Below are 18,725 nucleotides of genomic sequence, written 5' to 3'. Positions count from 1 at the left end.
AACATAGCTGTCGATACCCATTTGATTGGCAAAGTGCCGAGCTCATTGGGGAGTTTTCTTTGATCATATTTGAATCTTAGTTTAACCCCTTTGGGAACCGACGTGGATCGTATTCGAATCAGCGTCGTTAAACAATTCTTAAAATCACTTGGGGGCTTCCTGTTCAAACATGGGTCGTATTCGAACCAAAGAGAACATAGCTGTCGGTACCCTCTTGATTGGCATCGCCACACCCACTGGGGCTATATGATCGTATTCGAATCCTAGCATAACCCCTTTGGGACGGGTCTCTGGTCGTATTCGAACTGGAAGCCCCTAAGTTTTTCTGCCTTATAGCGAGTTCTTCTGATTATGTCAAGTATGCACGGCCGGGTCTCACTTTGCCGGCTTAACTTTGATTTACAGTGCTAGTCGAACACAATTGGCGTTATTAAGACTGGTAAACTGGAATTGAGGTACCAACGCCATAGCCCGGGTTATCTAAGCCGACAGTGTGCTTGCAGGCTGGTAAGTGTGTTGTTATGATTATATCAAGGACATCATTGAGGGCCAGTCTTTGGTGAATCATATTCCGGGTTATAGGCATAAGACTATGATTCTCCATGCGGCAAGCCGCCTCGAGACTTGTGATTTGTCTTTTTATGCAGGATAGTTGAAGACAACTATTTAGACTTAAGGAACATGACTGATCAACTGTAACCTGGAGACATATAAGGAAGCAACTTTCATAAGGATTCAGCATTCAACACGTACACGATGGCACGACACAGTTAAAGTGTTGACCCTATTCTATTACAAGACTTGTTGAGTCCAAAAGGGTGAAGCATTGTCTCGCATAAACCGTTTACAGAGTTACGACGCTTGCTGGGTTGAAGTCTCCGGCTCGTCCCTCTCTTCTCCTCCGGCTGTTCCCAAGGCCTGGAAAGTCGACGACTTCCAGTCGATGCCGCTCAGAGCTTCGAATTGAGCTTCCTCGTCAATTAGCCCCGCCGGGTCAATCTCCAGGGCGAAGGTGTGCTTGCGCGTCGGCGGGATCAGGCTGAGGGCTTCATAGCGCGGAGTGGGGATCCTCTGATTCTCTGCATCGTAACCCGGCTGATACTTAGTCAGATCTGTATCATTGCCAATCAGAGTGGCCACCGGGCGTACGATCTTCACGCAAGCTGCAAAGTCCTTCTGGTCGAAGGCGGTGCCGTCTTCCTTCAAACTGGGGTAGCCCAGAGCGATGTCCGCCGGGTCTAGCTCTGGAAGGAACGCCTTAGCCCGGCTTAGAGCCGCTATGGCTCCGGCTCTTGCAGAGGCCCGTCGCAGTTCTTGGATGCGTTGAGGAAGAACGGCGAGCCGGCGAAGAACTTCCGCCAGGTGAGTCGGCACCTCGTTGGATAGGGCCACCACAGCCAGAGCACGCTGTGACCCGGTGTAGAGTTGCTCCACCAGGGTGTACACGGCCTTCAGCTTGGTTACCACACTTTGGTTGAGGTTGGCGCTTCTGGGACCTGTTTAACAGAATAAGATAAGTCGCCGACAAGGATGAGTTATGAGATATACAGATTCTAAACTTGATGAAAGCCGGTGAGATGACTTACCGAAGATTGCGGCAACCATCTGGGACACTTGGCGCTTTAAGCCGGAGAGTTCGGCGGTCTTCTCTGAGAGAGCCTTCTCCGCCTGTTCGGCCCGGTTCACCAGAGTGGCCTTCTCTTCGGCCCAGGCTCTCCGTTCCGCATCAAAGTCTGTCTTCAGCTTTTCTTGCGCAGCACTACTGGACACAAATTTGGCATTTGCTTTCCGGGTCTCAGTCTCTTGCGTCTTCAGCCGGGTCTTGAGATCAGAGATGTCAGCTTCAAACTTCTTGCCAGCAGCCTGCATAATTTCCGGGTCATAAGATGAACAGTTACTATGCAATCTTAAAAGTCCCAAGCACTTTCCAAGCAAAGACACTTGGCACTTGGGGGTAATGCATATCGAACGTTTTTGTTTACAAGTTATCGGTTTAAGCGAGTAAGCCGGAACTTAAGTCTACAACATATCTTCTCATAAATAGTAGACTTGGGGGCTAGAGCATGGTAAGAATAACAAGATAACTATGCAGTAAGTAAGAAGAAAGAAGAGTGATACCTCAGACTTCTGCTGAATCTGGTTCACCATGGCAATCTCTACGTCCCGGCTCTTGTGCACCTGGCTGATATAGCCGGAGATGATCTCTCCGATGCTCAGATTGGCATAGTCGGTGAGGTCCAGATTGGCCCGGTGGCGCCCTAACAACTCCTCCTTAGCGGAGCACTTGGCCAGCGCAGTAGGTCTTCCCGGCTCAACATATTCTGTCCGGGTGATTACCACATCTGGGTCATCTGCTGGTTGAGCTGAGCTGGAGGCCTCCGGGTTAGCAGAAGCTTCTGCTATGGGCCTGTTGGTTGGAGCAGCGGCCTCAGGAGCAGAGGCAGCTGGCGGTTCTTGAGCGGCTACCTCCGGCTCAGGCAAGTCCGGCTCATCGACCGGCTTGTTCTTCTTCGCCCTTTTGCTGAGTTTTGCTTGGGCACTGAAAAGACAAAAAGGTTAAGCACAAAAGTGTAAGTAAAGACAAGTACAACATGAGATGATCATTGTTACCCGGGCACGGTCTTGAAAGCCGGCAGGTTCGACTGCATAGAGTCGCCAGAAGAGGGGGAAGTTTCCTGATAATTTGAGTCAGAAGAGTTGAGCGGTTGACGTATAACACCTGCCAAAGGATGAAAAGGGTACAATTTTGAGATCACCTCGGTCCGGCGTTTCCTCGATGCGTCAGGTAACCCGGAGGAGAGGTCAGTGTCTTTGTTGGTCCGGGTGTGCCGCCGGCTCTCATGAACCTGTCGCTTCAAAATAAATTGAGGGTCTTGATAAGCTAAAGGATGTGAAAAGCTTACTTTCCGGGTTACCCTTCGGATTTTCAGCCTTGGCAAGGGCTCCGAGTCGGAGGAAAGTGACATTACCTCTTCAACCACCGGGTTACTTGCTCCGGTGTCATCCTATTGATGAACAGTATTGGTAAGGTGGACAGAAATAACTAGCAGATATAACAAGAGCTTACAGGTTCAGGGGTTACCTCTGACTCGGAGCTGTCGCTTAATTGCATCAGCTCTGAAGCAGTAGGCCTACTTCCCTTCTTGCGGGGAGCGGCTTTCTTGGCGGCTTTCTTCGCCTTCCTGGCCTTCTTGGCCGCCTCATGGTCATATTTGACCTTCTAGAACTTGTCATCAGCCTGAAAAATACAAGGATGATTTCTTAAAGATTCAGATGACGGTTATCTACAGAAGAAGATAAAATATTCAGATCAGCGGCTTACCGCTGGGGCTGGATTGGTCTTGCAGAAAGGGGCTAACCCGGTCCTCCCGCAGTCTGCCAGGCTCTCGTTCAAGAGAGCCTTGGTCATGTCCTCAGCAACATCTTCAGGAAGATCGTTGCGGCTGTGTCTCAGGGGGTCATCCTTTCGGCCCGTATACTCGCACATTAAGCCGGGGCGGCGGCTCAATGGGATTACCCGCCAGGAGATCCAGACTCGGACCAGATCGATTCCGTTGAGACCATTGCCCAGGAGAGCCTTGATCTTGTTTATGGTGGGGAGCAGAGGTTGGCGCTCCGCCTGAGTCAACTTGTCAGACAGAGGGTGAGTTGGTTCCAGACGTGAAGGGCAAAAGTCGGGCAGCGGGCTCTCGTCAGTCGGCGACGTGTCTTGGCAATAGAACCACGTCTGGTTCCAGTCTATGGGGTGACTCGGCGGCTCGGCGTAAGGGGAGAGGCAGTCTCTCCGTCGCTGAATGGAGATTCCGCCGAGTTCCAAACTTGGCCCGTTGGCGCACTCGTTCTAGCGGTTCAGGTAGAAGAGCTCTCTGAAGAGCAGCAGGCTGGGCTCTTCTCCAAGATAAACCTCGCAGAACACTTGGAAATTGCATATGTTGGACACCGAGTTGGGTCCTATATCTTGTGGCCGCAGGTCAAAGAAGTTCAGCACGTCTCTAAAAAACTTTGAGCCGGGCGGTGCGAAGCCCCGGCTCATGTGATCCGCAAAAATGACCACCTCCCCGTCCCTTGGCTGTGGTCTCTCCTCTGATGGGTCGGGGGCACGGTAGGACATGACGTCCTTCTTGGGCAGGTAACCTGAGTTGACAAAATCCGCTAAAGTCTCGTTGGTGACATTGGACCTCATCCAATTGCAAGTGATGGAGGCTTTAGGAGCTTTGGGAGGCATGGTGAAAGTCGGCAGCCTATGATAAAAGGAAACGTCCGGTTTAATTATAAGCCGGAGGAAATTTACAGTTCAATGTTAAAGTGGCGGCTTATGGAAGGGACTAATGACATATATCTAGGTGCAGCGGGTTATTTAAAGCCGCCCGAGGTATTGAGAGTAATTCGATTGTCTACGACCTTATCACAGATGAGCCGGAAAATTCTATGGCGCATGGTCTCCTTTGAGTCGGAAGGTTCTACAGCGCGTGGTTTCTTTAAACCGGAAATGTAAACCGCCATGACTCAGTGAGTGCAGTTTTTTACTAAGTGTGGTGAAAACAGGTTTCACACATTGCAGTAAATAATTTGGATCAAAATGGTCGGTCAAAAGGAAAGTTTCTAGACCTAAAAACAGACGCAGGGGAGTTCTTGAGCTCGAACGAGGCCTTTATGCAGTAAAAAGAGGTCTACTTGCATTTGAAATGAGTACTAAACAGCTGCCGCACTGGTTCTATACTATCCTAAGATCAAAAAGAGGCAGTAAAAAGGAAAACTACCAAGAACTTATGGGCGGCGGCGAAGAACACGGAAGAACAAGACGAACCTACTGCAGATCTGTTCTACGGGGCAGTCAGAACTTACAGGGGCTGGTGAGTCGCGGAGGACGCCGCCGTTTTCTCTGGAAACAACAGGTTGATGCAGCGGCCGGAGTTGGCGAGGAGGAGGAGACCCGCGGCGGCGACAGCAACAGAGCTTGAGCGGAGGAACAGTGGCACGAGGAGGAAGACGGGTGGCTGAAGGACCGACGGACCGGGCTATTTATAAGGGCGAGCTCATAAGTGGGCGCGAGAAACGAGGAGACCACGGTGTGGTTATCTGCCCATGAAACGCCTCGATTTTTGGGATGGCAGTAAAGATAAGATCCGTTGCGGATCTGGTGGAGTAAAAAACGGACTTAATGGAAGATGACGTCACGGCGGATTACCCGGAGTCCAGAGGATGACGTCACGCCGGGTTATGGCCTTCACACAATTGTAAGCCGGAGATTTTTCTGTCGAAAGGATTGAAGATTGACATGGGCCGGCTCAAATCAATCTGGGGCCTAATGTTGAGGATATAGACCTTAGAGTCACCCGCCAGGAGGGGCCGGGTTACTCATAATGGTCATTGCTAGAAGCCCGGTGCCAAGCTTGAAGACGGTGGGCCAAAGATGGTCTTAAGACCCGGATATGGCATAAGGCCCGTAGTTACAATCATTATTATTATGGTAGAGCTTGTAGTGTAAGGCAAGAATAATTGAGAGTTCGAGCCGGACACTCTTATGAGCCGGCCGGGACTCTGAGAGCTGCTGGGCGTCAGCCTCCCTATATAAAGGGATGATCCGGCAGCGGTTTAGGGACAAGAAAGATCTCATCGAGAGCCAGGCATAGCAGTTAAGCTCCCTGGTCATCGAAACCCTAATCAATACCACCTCAACTGGACGTAGGCTTTTACCTTCACCGTAAGGGGCCGAACCAGTATAAACCCTCATGTTCCTTGTCCCGTTAACCCCTTCAAGCTTCCTAGTGGCGATGGCTCCACGACTAAGTCCTAGCTTGAGTACATCTGCCGTGACAATTTCACGACAATATCCATGTTCCAACATGGAACAAACTTCAACTTCACCTGCAACTAGCAACGCTATAAGAAGGGGTGAGCAAAAGCAGTAACTTAGCCAAACAACGGTTTGCTAGGAAAGGATGGTTAGAGGCTGACATGGCAATATGGGAGACATGATATAGCAAGTCGTAGGTAGCGCAGCATGGCAATAGAACGAACAACTAGCAAAGCAAAGATAGAAGTGATTTCGAGGGGTGGTCATCTTGCCTGCAAGGTTCTCAGAGTTGTCGAAAGCTTGATCCTCGTAAGCGTACTCAACAGGTTCCTCGTTCACGAACTCGTCTCCCGGCTCTACCCAAGACAAGAACACAAGCAACGAAACCACAATCAATCACGAGAAATGCACAAGCAACATGATGCGAAACATGTATGATATGCGAGCTATGATATGCGATGCATATGCGTGCTCCGAAAGAAAAATGATGAACAAGGAAGTAACTTGGCAAACCAAGCATGCCACTGGAAATATGAGAAGATTTCGGTCAAAATCGATATAAAGATCACCGGAAACGGATGCACGGTTTGCAAATGGCAAGCAAAACAAGAATGACACGAATCTGCGATTAACAGCATGATAGCACTTAGAATGCAACAAGTAACAATGCTACAGCACTCCAACATAGCAACAGAGCATATGGCAGCAATCTACAGGAGATTCTTGACAAAAGATGAACACTGAGCTACGGCTAGTTCACAACATAACAGGTTCAAACAAGCATGGCAAATGTACAAAAGATAACAGGTTCACAGACAGTGAAATTACTGGACATGTCTGAAACAGCATCAGGAAGCAATGTTCAGAGCACGAAGTCAATATGCTACAGGAACTTAGCATAGCAAAACAAGGCATGTCAGTATTCTACTAAATGCATATGACAAAAGTCCCTTACTGACCATAAGCCAAAAAGGACCAGAAGATACGATGGCAACCATGTAAACATAGCAAGTTTCGTTAACAGGTTTCAGACTTAGCAGGAAACAGAGCATGGCAGAAACAATAATATGAAGGCATCTTGGTGAGCTTGATGCACTCACCGCAAAGCAATGCATGACAAAACAAGCAGACCTACAGCAAGATGGCATGTTTATGAAGCTATCCATGGCAAGAGCAAATACATAGCATGTATGAGACAACTAGAACAAGCTTGGCAAAATTGCAAATCATGTTAAGAATCTGCCAGAAATATTTTATAGCAAAAGTAGAGCAAGATTGAGTCATGCTATGGCACTCCATAATTGCAAACAAGGGCAGGAATGGATCAATTACAACAATATCTACAAAACATCCTTACTGAACATCTCGAAAATATGCATGTACCTCTCTGTAGCATCAAGTTTACATGGCAACAAAATAACAGCAGACAAGGACAGAAATTACGAAGTCCCTGAAATCAAAAACATTACGGAGCCTAGTTTGCATGCTTGTGCTAGTCACCACGGAGATCACAAAAATACATGGCATACACCTCTAGAAAGATGGCATGGTATACAATAAAACACATGTAGAGCTCATGCCCATAAGATGCACAGATTAAATGATACAAAAATAACAAATCTCCAAGTTCTGCTAAGTAACAACAGACAACAGCAACTAGCACTCTTGCACCAGAGATTTGGGCATCAAGATGGACTCTAATGAACATGGTGCAATTGAACAAAATGTAGAGCATCACGAGTTGAACATTTCGATATATTGCACGCGCGAAACGGAGCTATATGAAGAGAGTTATGATGCTGTGAACATGACTTAGAAATAAATCGGGGTCTCGGGTCAACCTTAGGTTTGACTAGATCGGGTCGGGCTAGGGTTCCGCGGCGGCGGCGCGAACTTCGCCGGAGAGTGGACCGGAGGAGGGCTGGCGGCCGACGTGGAGGAGGGAGATGGCGGGGCGGCGACCGGCGGAGGAGGGAGGCGGCGACTCGTGGTGGCGTGCGGCGGCGGTGGTGCGGGCTCCGGCCGACGACGAACGGCGAGGCGGCGGCGGCGGAGGGTGAGGACGGCGGTGGTCGGCGAGGCACGGCGGCGGCGCGGAGGGAGGCACGGGCGGCGTCGGCGCGCGGGCCAGCTACGGGTCGGGCGGGCCGCGGCGGTGGGAGAGCCGGCGGGTGACGTGGCGCCGCAGGATTGGTCGGAGGGCGGCGGCGGGATCGTCTGGCGGCGGTACGGACACGTCCGCCCGCGGAGAGGGGAAGGGGACTAGGGTTGGATTGCGAATGTAAATCGGGAGAGATGCAAATATACAGGTAGAGGGAGCTAGGAGAGTCCAAATGTGGTGCGGTTTTGGCCCACACGATCGTGATCGAACGACCTAGAGCATGGAAGAGAGTTTGGTGGGTTTTGGGCTGTTTAGAGAGGGGGTTTTGCTGCAACACACAAATGGACTTTGCGGTTGCCCGGTTAACCGTTGGAGTACCAAACGACCTCCAAATGAAACGAAACTTGACCGGTGGTATACCAAGGCCACTAGACAACCCTCGGCCCATTCCGAGAACGTTTGACACCCGCTCACGAAAGAAAAACAAGAGGGGAGCGCCGGAGGAGATGGGAGCGCCGGATTGCAAAACGGACAACGGGGAAAATGCTCGGATGCATTAGACGAACACGTATGCAAATGCAATGCACATGATGACATGATATGAAATGCATGACATGAACAAAAAGCAAAACGAAAGACAAAACCTGACCACGGAGGGAATATCATAGCACATAGCCGAAAATGGCAAGAGTTGGAGTTACAAATATGGAAAGTTATATCCGGGGTGTTACAGGAGACTAGTTCCCGCGGCCTGCAGCAACGCATCAACAAAGTAGAGATCAGCGAGCCAGATCATTGTCTTCCTTCTTCTTTTGCCCTTGTGTATTTCGGGCGTTGCTGCATGTGGCTTTTTTTAATTATGTTCCTAAATATGTAAGACAATTATTATCCACTGTCATCGTCCTTATATTCATCATGCTTGCTATAAGTCGCAGTCGATGCTATATAGGTCCATCGGATCTTACATCAAGATCCGTGCAAAACTTTCATTTCAGATTTTTATTTTTCTCTCTTAAATCTTAGTCCAGTGAGACATATAGCCACGCCGTAGAACAGGTGCTCGGGCACCATTAATGGGGACGTTGGGAGGGAGGTGCGCGGCGGGTAGCGGTCAAAGGGCTCTCCTCCCGATGAGCACGCGCAGGGGTCTGATCGCACGCCTCCTGTACTCAAATAGCTACCCCGCACGACACCTCCTAGCCAATAAAAAACGGGGATGCGTAGCGGCACGTAATTGGTAAGTAGAACGCCCACGGTTTCAATAATACTTGTGTTTCCGATTTGTAACATGACAACACTTGTTCCAAAATGACTTTGTTGATTGTTAATGTGTGTGCCTTGGCAAATCGGACAGAAAAATTACCACAGCAGGTTGGTGCCATGTCATGACACCATGCCAAGTTTCATGATTTTCAGGCGTGTTTTGGATTTATAGGAATTAAAAAACTAAGTTTCTCAATCTTTCCGGCCGAGCCATGACCCCCAGATGTTTGAATTTCATTCCCATCTCTTGCATAGGACCTAGAAATTCACCCAAGGACACACATGTGGTTTTTCAAACAACTTTGGTGCACTGGAACCTGTGCTTGTAGTTCAAATTTGAATTATGCACATTAAATGCGCATAAACTCAATTAATGTATAAAACAGGCCAAACGAACCCGGAATAATTCCAAAATTAAGCACGATACTTCTATTTGGTCTAATCTACATGTGTAAAAAAATTAAGGCGGGAGAAGGCAGCGTACGTATGTCGTTTCGCACACGGAGGTGGCACGTTCCCTCTCGGAACCACGAGCCTTCTTGACGGAAGCTCTGATTTGCAAGAAGCTTACACCAAAGCTTGTCCCAATTCGGCCAAAAAATTAACGCAGCATGTTGGTGCCATGTCGTGACACCATGCCAAGTTTCATAATTTTCAGGCGTGTTTTGGATTTACAGGAATTAAAAAACCAAGTTTCTCAATCTTTCTAGCCGAGCCACGACGCCCAGATGTTTGAATTTCATTCCCATCTCTTGCATAGGACCTAGAAATTCACCCAAGGACACACATGTGGTTTATGAAACAACTTTGGTGCACTGGAGCCTGTACTTGTAGTTCAAATTTGAATTATGCACATTAAATCCGCAGAAAATCAATTAATGTATAAAAAAGGCCAAACGAACCCGGAATAATTCCAAAATTTAGCACGATACTTCTATTTGGTCTAATCTCCCTGTGTAAAAAAAATTAAGGCGGGAGAAGGCAATGTACGTATGTCGTTCCGCACACAGAGGTGGCACGTTCCCTCTCGGAACCACGAGCCTTCTTGATGGAAGCTCTGGTTTGCAAGAAGCTTACACCAAAGCTTGTCCCAATTCGGCCAAAAAAATTACCGCAACATATTGGTGCCATGTCATGACACCATGCCAAGTTTCATGATTTTCAGGCGTGTTTTGGATTTACAGGAATTTAAAAACTAAGTTTCTCAATCATTCCGGCCGAGCCACGACGCCCAGATGTTTGAATTTTACTCTCATTTCTTGCATGGGACATAGAAATTCACCCAAGGACACACATGTGATTTTTCAAACAAATTTGGTGCACTGGACCTGTGCTTGTAGTTCAAATTTGAATTATGCACATTAAATGCGCAGAAACTCAATTTATGTATAAAAAAAGGCCAAACAAACCCGGAATAATTCCAAAATTTAGCATGATATTTCTATTTGGTCTAATCTGCCCGTGTAAAAAAATTAAGGCGGGAGAAGGCAGTATACGTATCTCGTTTCGCATACGGAGGTGACACGTTCCCTCTCGAAACCACAAGCCTTCTTGAGGGAAACTCCAGTTTGCAAGAAGCTTACACCAATGCTTGTCCCAATTTGGCCAAAAAATTTACCGCAGCATGTTGGTGCCATGTCATGACACCATGTCAAGTTTCATGATTTTCAGGCGTGTTTTGGATTTACAGAAATTAAAAAAACCAAGTTTCTCAATCTTTCCGGGCGAGCCACGACGCCCAGATGTTTGAATTTCATTCCTATCTCTTGCATGTGACCTATAAATTCACCCAAGGACACACATGTGATTTTTCAAACAACTTTGGTGCACTGGAGCATGTGCTTGTCGTTCAAATTTGAATCATGCACATTAAATGCGCACAAACTTAATTAATGCATAAAAATGCCAAACGAACCCGGAATAATTTCAAAATTTAGCACGATACTTCTATTTGGTCTAATCTGCCTATGTAAAAAAATTAAGGTGGGAGAAGGCAGTATACGTATCTCGTTTCGCACACGGAGGTGACACGTTCCCTCTCAGAACCATGAGCCTTTTTGAGGGAAGTTCCGGTTTGCAAGAAGCTTACACCAAAGCTTGTCCCAATTCGGCCAAAAAAATTACCGCAGCATGTTGGTGCCATGTCATGACACCATGCCAAGTTTCATGATTTTCAGGCGTGTTTTGAATTTACAGGAATTAAAAAAACAAGTTTCTCAATCTTTCCGGGCGAGCCACGAGGCCCGGATATTTGAATTTCATTCCCATCTCTTGCATGGGACCTATAAATTCACCCAAGGACACACATGTAATTTTTCAAACAACTTTGGTGCACTGGAGCATGTGCTTGTAGTTCAAATTTGAATTATGCACATTAAATGCCCAAAAACTCAACTAATGCATAAAAATGCCAAACGAACCCGGAATAATTCCAGAATTTAGCACGATACTTCTATTTGGTCTAATCTGCCTATGTAAAAAAATAAAGGCGGGAGAAGGCAGTATACGTATCTAATTTCACACACGGAGGTGACACGTTCCCTCTCGAACCACGAGCCTTCTTGAGGTAAGCTCCGGTTTGCAAGAAGCTTACACCAAAGCTTGTCCCAATTCGGCCAAAAAAATTACTGCAGCATGTTGGTGCCATGTCATGAAACCATGCCAAGTTTCATGATTTTCAGGCGTGTTTTCGATTTACAGGAATTAAAAAACCAAGTTTCTCAATCTTTCCGGCTGAGCCACGACGCCCAGATGTTTGAATTTCATTCCCATTTCTTGCATGGGACCTACAAATTCACCCAAAGACACACATGTGATTTTTCAACCAACTTTGGTGCACTGGAGCATGTGCTTGTAGTTCAAATTTGAATTATGCACATTAATGCCCAGAAACTCAATTAATGTATAAAAAAGGCCAAACGAACCCGAAATAATTCCAAAATTTAGCACGATACTTCTATTTGGTCTAATCTACTAGTGTAAAAAAATTAAGGCGGGAGAAGGCAGTGTACGCATGTCATTTCGCACACGGAGATGACTCGGAACCAAGAGCCTTCTTGAGGGAAGCTCTTGTTTGCAAGAAGCTTACACCAAAGCTTGTCCCAATTCGGCCAAAAAAATTACTCAAACATGTTGGTGCCATGTCATGACACCATGCCAAGTTTCATGATTTTCAGCCATGTTTTGGATTTACAGGAATTAAAAAACCAAGTTTCTCAATCATTCCGGCCGAGCCACGATGCCCAGTTGTTTGAATTTCATTCGCATTTCTTGCACGGGACCTATAAATTCACCCAAAGACACACATGTGATTTTTCAACAAACTTTGGTGCATTGGAGCATGTGCTTGTAGTTCAAATTTGAATTATGCACAATGAATGCCCAGAAACTCAATTAATGCACAAAAATGCCAAACGAACCCGAAATAATTCCAAATTTAAACCGGACACTCATGTACTAGTTGCATGTTCACTGTACGTAAATGTTCTAGCAATTCAAACACCATCCTTTCCCTCCGTAACACCGTTTTGTCTTTCAAAACATAATGAAAAAAATCAGGTATACCACAAACAGTTTACTAGAAAGAATTGTGTGGGATGCGATATAAAATATCTTGGCGCACCGTCTTGTCTGGCATACACAGGAAGCTTCATCGTCTACAGTCCACTGCCCCGCTTGAACCACACTTGCGCGCCAGTTTCTCGCGGCACCGAGCGAAATTGTTCTGCCACCGCGAAAATATCTATCTCCCCGCCCCCTCCCTCCTACCAAAATCCACATTTCCACTGTTCCTCCTTGCTTTCCAAGTTCAAACCTTCACTGTTGCTTACTGGCAGCTCAGCCTCCTCGCCAGCGACCCTTCTGCTTGCAGCGCCGCCTCCTCGCCGTCTACCCTTCTTCTTGCAGCGCCGCCTCCTCGCCGGCGACCCTTCTTCTTGCAGCGCCGCCTCCTCGCCGGCGACCCTTCTTCTTGCAGCGCCGCCTCCTCGCCGGCGACCCTTCTTCTTGCTGTGCGGCCTCCTTGTCGCCGACCCTTCTTCTTGCTGCGCGGCCTCGTTGAAATGGTCAGGTAATCCACACCCCACCCACACCATCATCCTCCTTTCCCGTCCCACATGCCCCGACCAACGGAGCGACACCTTCCACCGAAATCACTGCCCCCCTCCTCCAATTAAGCACCGCCCACAGCCATTTTGCAAGCAGTATAACGTGGAGCTCAGTAGCATGCGGCCGCATGCGCGAACAAGGTCGCTATGGCTGCCATGCGTTTCGACCGCCAGATCTTGGAGGAGCACCTCGTCTTTGAGGCCACCGTCGACACCGCCACGCGGTTGTCTACTTTAAAATATAGTTCGTGATGTTTTCTCGAGGCCACCGCCAGTTCCTTCTAGTAACTTGTCCTCAGTAATGTTAATATGCAATCTGATATTCAGTTAACAGTTTGTTCCTCTGAAATGTAATGTTCAGTTAACACTTTGGTCCAACAATTGCTACATTTCATAGTACTATTCTCAAGCATTCTTTGTTAAGTTAACTGTCTTATCTTCTAGTACATGTTTCTATTCTGCAATGTCGTGCTCAGTTAACTATTTTGGTTCATTTGGTCTGCTGTCCATTTAACTGTTTGGTTCAGTTCTGCAATTTGATTTTTATTTGTTGTGGGTACAATTTTGTATTGTTATGCATGTGACACCAATCAAATTTGACTGTACTCAATACATATTCTACTGATAGTATGGCAACTCTCAGTTAACCTAACCAAGATCTTCCTTATGTGTGTTGCAGGGAAACAATGGGAGACACTGCGGTTTACCATCGAGGTTTGTTCAAGCAGGGTCCTTTGGCTAATAGCACATTATTGTGTAGTTGCAGGAATCATTCTAATATTTAGGTTTCTTACAATTTGGTCTTGCACATGTAGGTCCTGCTGTCAGAGGCTTAGACCCACTATTTGACCCATTTTGCATATGGGGAAATGAGATGTCCATGAATATCAGCCAAGTCAAGAAACTCAGAAAGATTGTTAGGATGAAGAAACTTGCGACGAGTAGCAGCAAGACCTTTGTTTGCACAATGAAGAAGACATTAGTCAACTATAGGATGGTACCAACTCTTTTACCTTGTCTTTACCCCTTGCGCCATTTCAAAATTTACAACAGCAATTTATGCATAGCTTTGTTTTTAGTGCTTTTCAAAGCAGTTCACCGATGATTACCTATCAAACCACCTACATGGTCAAGAGGCAAGGAAGGTATTCATTAAACACCCACGGTACAATATTGAAGTCTTGCTGAAGAGGACGAAGGTTGGGCGGGCAATTATCCATAGCCACTGGCCTAAAGTTGCAAGGACATTCAGCATCACTGAAGACTCAATATTTTCCTTCCGCTTCTGAAGTTTCCCACATGAGATTCATCTGTCTATTTACCATGTATGATGCTACTTTCGAAAGGTTTTTGATGCTGCATGTGAAACTTGGTGCTGTTGTGTAATGGCGTAATTGAGTGCCGAAGCTATCTGATGTAATTCGATTATGAAATCCTGGTTGCTTTTATACGGATATGAAATATCTGGCGTGTTTTATAAGAAATATCAGTTTGATTGGTACATGGATTATCAATAATAGGTTAATTACCCTGCTTATTGGGGTTTTCTATTGCAAATGGTTACTCAGATAGCACCGTGGGCGATGAACTCAAACAACCCGCACGGTTTCTAGAAAGTAGGCTTGTTCGATCAACTAACAATCACACACGGCTTCCGGCAGCGAACTATTTGCGTTAGGCCACGTTGCACAAACGTTTCCACACAAAGAACTGTGTGTGATATACATACCTACGGAAATGTTTTTCTAGGATTCACCGTGTGGGATGTACATACCTACAGAAATGATTTTCTGGGATTCACCGTGTGGGATGTACATACCTACGGAAATGATTTTCTGGGATTCACCGTGTAGGATGTACATACCTACGGAAATGATTTTCTCGGATTACCGTGTGGGATGTACATACCTACGGAAATGATTGGGTTTCGATGCCTCGCCCGATCGCACACGTCCCCAGCCTGGGTCCCAGGAGGGCCTATCCCCGACAATTTCTAGGTCGTGTGGGAAGGACCCCCCTATCGCCCACACTCACTTGGCGACGATTCAAAATGCTGTCGCGGAAAGGGGCTAAAAACCGTTTGTTTAGCACGTCGCTGTACCAGTGTTTCTTCATGACTTATACATGTTCCTATGACTATGAGATTATGCAACTCCCGAATACCGGAGGAACACTTAGTGTGCTATCAAACGTCACAATGTAACTGGGTGATTATAAAGATGCTCTACAGGTGTCTCCGATGGTGTTTGTTGAGTTGCCATAGATCGAGATTATGATTTGTCACTCCGAGTATCGGAGAGGTATCTCTGGGCCCTCTCGGTAATGCTCATCACTATAAGCCTTGCAAGAAATGTGACTAATGAGTTAGTTGCGGGATGATACATTACGGAACGAGTAAAGAGACTTGCCGGTAATGAGATTGAACTAGGTACGATGATACCGATGATCGAATCTCGGGCAAGTAACATACCGATGACAAAGGGAACAATGTATGTTGTTATGCGGTTTGACCGATAAAGATCTTCGTAGAATATGTAGGAGCCAATATGAGCATCCAGGTTCCGCTATTGGTTATTGACCGGAGATGTGTCTTGGTCATGTCTACATAGTTCTCGAACCCGTAGTGTCCGCAAGCTTAAAGTTCGATGAGGATTTGTATTATGAGTTATGTGTTTTGATGACCGAAGTTTGTTCGGAGTCCCGGGTGAGATCACGGATGTGACGAGGAGTTTCGAAATGATCGAGACATAAAGATTGATATATTGGACCATGTTATTCGGACACCGGACATGTTCCGGGTAAAAATGGAGTGCCGGATGGGTTACCGGAACCCCCGGGGGAACTAATGGGCCACCATGGGCCTTATTGGAGAGAGAGGAGGGGAGCCAGGGCAGGCCTCACGCCCCCCCCTTAGCAGTCCAAATTGGACAAGGGAAGGGGGGCGGCACCCCCTTTCCCACTCCCTCTCCCTCTCCTTCCTTCCCCCTCTCTTCCTTGTGGAGGAATCCTACTAGGACTAGTAGTCCTAGTAGGACTCCCCCTCCTTGGGCGCGCCCCCTAGGGCCGGCCGGCCTCCCCCTCCCTCATTTGTATACATGGGGAGGGGGGTGATACGTCTCCAACGTATTTATAATTTTTGATTGTTACATGCTATTATATTATTTGTTTTGGATGTTTAATGTGCTTTATTATACACTTTTATATTATTTTTGGGACTAACCTACTAACCTAAGGCCCAGTGCAAATTGCAATTTTTTTTGCCTATTTCAGTGTTTCGCAGAAAAGGAATATTAAACGGAGTCCAAATGGAATGAAACCTTCGGGAGAGTTATTTTTGGAACAAACGTGATCCAGAGGACTTGGAGTGGACGCCAAGAAACAATCAAGGAGGCCACAAGGTAGGGAGGTGCGCATGCCCCCTTGGGCGCGCCCCCACCCTCGTGGGCCCCTCGCAGCTCCACCGACCTACTTCTTCCTCATATATATACCCATATACCCCGAAACCAACCAGGAGCACCACGAAACCCTATTTCCACCGCCGCAACCTTCTGTACCCATGAGATCCCATCTTGGGGCCTTTTCCGGCGCTCCGCCGGAGGGGGAATCGATCACGGAGGGCTTCTACATCAACACCATAGCCTTTTTGATGATGTGTGAGTAGTTTACCTCAGACCTTCGGGTCCATAGTTATTAGCGAGATGGCTTCTTCTCTCTCTTTGGATCTCAATACAAAGTTCTCATCGATCTTCTTGGAGATCTATTCGATGTAATTCTTTTTGCGGTGTGTTTGTCGAGATCCGATGAATTGTGGGTTTATGATCCAGATTATCTATGCACAATATTTGAATCTCCTCTGAATTCTTTTATGTATGATTTGTTATCTTTGCAAGTCTCTTCAAATTATCAGTTTGGTTTGGCCTACTAGATTGATCTTTCTTGCAATGGGAGAAGTGCTTAGCTTTGGATTCAATCTTGCGCTGCTCGATCCCAGTGACAGAAGGGGAAACGACACGTATTGTATTGTTGCCATCGAGGATAAAAGATGGGGTTTATATCATATTGCTTGATTTTATCCCTCTACATCATGTCATCTTGCCTAATGCGTTACTCTGTTCTTATGAACTTAATACTCTAGATACATGCTGGATAGCGGTCGATGTGTGGAGTAATAGTAGTAGATGCAGAATCGTTTCGGTCTACTTTTCGCGGACGTGATGCCTATATACATGATCATGCCAAGATATTCTCATAATTATGCACTTTTCTATCAATTGCTCGACAGTAATTTGTTGACCCACCGTAATACTTATGCTATCTTGAGAGAAGCCACTAGTGAAACCTATGGCCCCCGGGTCTATTTTCCATCATATTAATCTTCCGTCAACTAGCTATTTCTGTCACCGTTTATCTTTACTTTTAATCTTTATCATAAAATACCAAAAATATTATCTTATCATCTCTATCAGATCTCACTTTTGCAAGTGGCCGTGAAGGGATTAACAACCCCTTTATCGCGTTGGTTGCAAGTTTCTTATTTGTTTGTGTAGGTACGAGGGACTTGCGTGTGGCCACCTACTGGATTGATACCTTGGTTCTCAAAAACTGAGGGAAATACTTACGCTACTTTGCTGCATCACCCTTTCCTCTTCAAGGGAAAACCAACGCATGCTCAAGAGGTAGCAGGGGGCACCCTAGAACACACAAGTTGATCTTTTAGCCGTGTGCGGTGCCCCCCTCCACAGTTACACACCTCGGTCATATCGTCGTAGTGATTAGGCGAAGCCCTGCGCCGGTAACTTCATCATCACCGTCACCAGGCCGTCGTGCTGACGGAACCCTCCCTCGGCCTCAACTGGATCAAGAGTTCGAGGGACGTCACCGAGCTGAACGTGTGCTGATCGCGGAGGTGCCGTACGTCCGGTACTTGGATCGGTTGGATCGCGAAGACGTTCGACTACATCGACCGCGTTACTAAATGCTTTCGCTTTCGGTCTACGAGGGTACGTGGACACACTCTCCCCACTCATTGCTATGCTTCTCCTAGATAGATATTGCGTGATCGTAGGAATTTTTTTGAAATACTACGTTCCCCAACAGTGGCATCCGAGCCAGGTCTATGCGTAGATGTTATATGCACGAGTAGAGCACAATGAGTTGTGGGTGATAATAGTCATACTGCTTACCAGCAACGTCTTACTTTGATTCGGCGGTATTGTTGGATGAAGCGGCCCAGATCGACATTACATGACCGCGTTCATGAGACTGGTTCTACCGCCGTGCTTCGCACACAGGTGGCTAGTGGGTGTCTGTTTCTCCAACTTTAGTTGAATCGAGTTTGACTACGCCCGGTCCTTGTTGAAGGTTAAAACAACACACTTGACGAAAATCGTTGTGGTTTTGATGCGTAGGTAAGAACGGTTCTTGCTAGAAGCCTGTAGCAGCCACGTAAAACTTGCAA

This window comes from Aegilops tauschii, chromosome 6, assembly GCF_002575655.3.
Source record: "Aegilops tauschii subsp. strangulata cultivar AL8/78 chromosome 6, Aet v6.0, whole genome shotgun sequence".
NCBI lineage: Eukaryota > Viridiplantae > Streptophyta > Magnoliopsida > Poales > Poaceae > Aegilops > Aegilops tauschii.
Note: the sequence above shows the minus strand (reverse complement) of the source record.